General features: G+C 43.2%; 1 protein-coding gene and 1 non-coding gene across 2 annotated transcripts in view; one reads left to right on the forward strand and one right to left on the reverse strand.

The window, feature by feature from the left end:
• The window catches only part of UBE3C (ubiquitin protein ligase E3C), a 133,368-nt gene that overhangs the window by 25,731 nt on the left and 104,178 nt on the right, over positions 1–3,459 (reverse strand). The window lies entirely within an intron of this gene.
• Positions 2,488–2,614, forward strand: LOC111722313. The gene has a single exon (XR_002771145.1).

The raw sequence follows: 3,459 nt of genomic DNA on the forward strand, positions 1-3,459 counted from the left end.
GGCCCGGGCTGGATTTGATCCTGCCACCTTAGGTGTATGTGGCTGGCGCCTTAGCCACTTGAGCCACAGAAGCCAAGCCTCATCATTTTGAAACAAAGCATGTTCAATACAACAATGCACTAAAAACTGTGGGACATATGCTGTCCTTACCAGGAACTAATGCTGCGACTGGACGTGTTTTTTCTATGGTAAATAAAGTGTGGATATCAGAAAAATCACAATTAAGTGTTGAGACTTTGAAAAGCATTTTATGTGTGAAATATAATTTAACAAATTCTTGTGAAAAATGTCATGACCTTTTAAACAATGACAGCGATCTACTAAAAAAAAATTCACTCAAATGAGAAATATGCCGAAGAATAAAATAATACTATACATAATTTTTTAATGTATTATATATTTGTAAATTGTACTTATGTTAAAATTAAAAAATATATATTACAATACTATTTTTGTGTTCTATGAAAATTTTTGTTGCTCCATATAGACCAAATTTTTAATTAAGGAACCCCCCCACCCCGGTCAATGGTGTCCTGCTTTACCAATGTTAAAATCTGGTCACCTTATAATAAGCTCACTCAGAAATGAAAAAGCAGCAGATCAGCCCCTGTAGCTCAGTGACTAGCCACATACACCAGAGCTGGCAGGTTTGAATCCAGCCTAGGCCTGCGAAACAACAATGACAACTACAACCAAAAAACAGCTGGGTGTTGTGGTGGGTGCCTGTAGTCCCAGCTACTAGGGAGGCTGAGGCAAGAGAATTGCCTAAGCCCAGGAGCTGGAGGTTGCTGTGAACTCTGATGCCAGCAACTCTACCCAAGGCGAGAGCTTGAAGCTCTGTCTCAAAAAAAAAAAAAAAAAAAGGAGAAATCATCACTGATACCATGGAAATACAAAATATCATCTCTGAATACTATAAAAATATGCACTTAAACACGAAAATGTGGAAGAAATGGACACATTCTTTTTTTTTTTTTTTTGAGACAGAGCCTCAAGCTGTTCGCCTGGGTAGAGTACCGTGACATCACAGCTCACAGCAACCTCTAACTCCTGGGCTCAAGCGAGTCTCCTGCCTCAGCCTCCCAAGTAGCTGGGACCACAGATGCCTGCCACAACGCCTGGCTATTTTTTGGTTGCAGCTATTCATTGTTTGGTGGGCCCGGGCTGGATTCAAATCTGCCACCTTAAGTGTATGTGGTTGGTGCCTTAGCCACTTGAGCCACAGGCGCCGAGCCGACACATTGTTGAAAATACACAACCTTCCTAGGCTCAATCAGAAAGAAATAGAACTTCTAAAAGACCACTCAACTAACAAAACTGAAACAATAAAAAACCTCCCAACCAACTTCTGAGCCAGATGGTTTGACAGTCAGATTTTACCAGACCTACAAAGAAGAACTAATAACTGTACTACAGCAATGATCCCCTAACAACAGAGAGGAAGGAACCCTTCTCATCTTGTTCTGTGAAGCTATTACCACCTTGATACCTAAGCCAGGAAAGGGCATAACAAAAAAAAAGAAAACTATAGACTAATATCCCTTATGAATATGTGCTAATATTCTCAAAAAAAAAAAAAAATCCTGGCTCGGCACCCGTGGCTCAAGTGGCTAAGACGCCAGCCACATACACCTAAGGTGGTGGGTTCGAATCCAGCCCCGGCCTGCCAAAAACAACAATGACAGCTGCAACCAAAAAATAGCCGGGCGCTGTGGTGGGCACCTATGGTCCCAGCTACTTGGGAGGCTGAGGCAGGAGACTCACTTGAGCCCAGGAATTGGAGGTTGCTGTGAGCAGTAATGCCACAGCACTCTACCCAGGGGGACAGCTTGAGGCTCTGTCTCAAAAAAAAAAAAAAAAAAAAATCCTAGCAAACCAAATTCAGCTGCACAAAAAAAAAAAAAAAAAAAAAAAAAAAACTGGGGCAGCACCTGTGACTCAAAGGAGTAGGGCACCAGTGCCATATGTCAGAGGTGGCAGGTTCAAACCCAGCCTTGGCCCAAAACAGAAAAAAAAGAAAAAAAAAACCTACTACAATCAAGTGGGCTTTATCTAAGAGATGCAAGGATGGTTTAATACATGCAAATCTGTAAGGGCCATTCACCATATAAACAGAAGGAAAATTAAAAACCATATAATTCCCTTGACAGACGCAGAAAAAGCATTTGACAAAATTTGTCACCTTTTTATAAGAACTGTCAACAAGGTCAGAACAGTGGCTCATGCCTGTAATCCCAGCACCCTGGGAGGTTGAGGTGTGTGTGGACTGCCTGAGCTCAGGAGTTCAAGACCAGCCTAAGCAAGAGTGAGAACTCATCCCTAAAAAATAGCTGGGCATTGTGGCACGAACCTATAGTCCCAGGTACTTGGGAGGCTGAGGCAAGATGATTGCTTGCCCAAGATTTTGAGGTTGATGTGAACTATGACATCAAAGCACTTTTAACCAGGGCGACAAAGTGAGACTGTGTCTCAAAATTTAAAAAAAAGGGCCTTTCTCTCTTGGGGCTGTGGAGGGTCCGTATCTCCTCAGCCAAGGATGGAGGCCAACAGACCCTGAGGATCACTGTGAGGACTGCCATGAGCGGGCAGCCTTGTTTTCCTGCCTTAGACAATTGGAAAAAAAAAAAAGAAAGAAAGAAAAGGGGCTCAGCACCCATAGCTCAATGAGCAGGGTGCCAGCCATATACACCGGGGCAGGTGGGTTTGAGCCTGGTCCAGGCCTGCTAAACAACAATGACAACTGCAACCAAAAAAGAGCCGGGCACTGTGGCGGGCATCTATAGTCCCAGCTACTTGGGAGGCTGAGGCAAGAGAATTGCTTAAGCCCAAGAGCTTGAGGTTGCTGTGAGCTGTAATGCGAGGACACTCTACTGAGGGCGACATAGTTTCAATTAAAAAAAGAAAGAAAAAAGAAAAGGAACTGTCAACATAATAGATATAGATGGCATATACCTCAGTACTCTGAAAGCCATAAGACAAACTCACAGTCAACATCATCCTGAACAGGAAGAACCTGAAAACATTCCTGCTTAGAGCTGGGACCAGACAAGGGTGCTCACTGTCACCACTTCTGCCCATCTGTGCCTCCAGGCACTTTTGTGCTGCTGCTGAATGGCACACACCCTCTAGTATGTGTAACACACTGCTTTGCAGACCTGCTTCTCTTACTAGACTCTACACTTTCTTCTAATTTTTAAAAAACAAAAACCGCACTAATTCAAAGTTGCTCAATACGTGGTCACCTAAATAAAATGTTAGTGCTTGTGACCTAAGGATTTTGGTTGGGGATTATCCTGTGTAGGTGAATATATTTTCTTTCTTTCTTTCTTTTTTTTTTTATTTGAGACAGAGCCTCAAGCTGTACCCCTGGGTAGAGTGCTATGGCATCACAGCTCACAGCAACCTCTAACTCCTGGGCTCAAGCGAGTCTCCTGCCTCAGCCTCCCAAGTAGCTGGGAC

The sequence above is a fragment of the Otolemur garnettii genome, unplaced genomic scaffold (genome assembly GCF_000181295.1).
Source record: "Otolemur garnettii isolate 467f Iridium unplaced genomic scaffold, OtoGar3 scaffold00235, whole genome shotgun sequence".
Taxonomy (NCBI): Eukaryota; Metazoa; Chordata; class Mammalia; order Primates; family Galagidae; genus Otolemur; species Otolemur garnettii.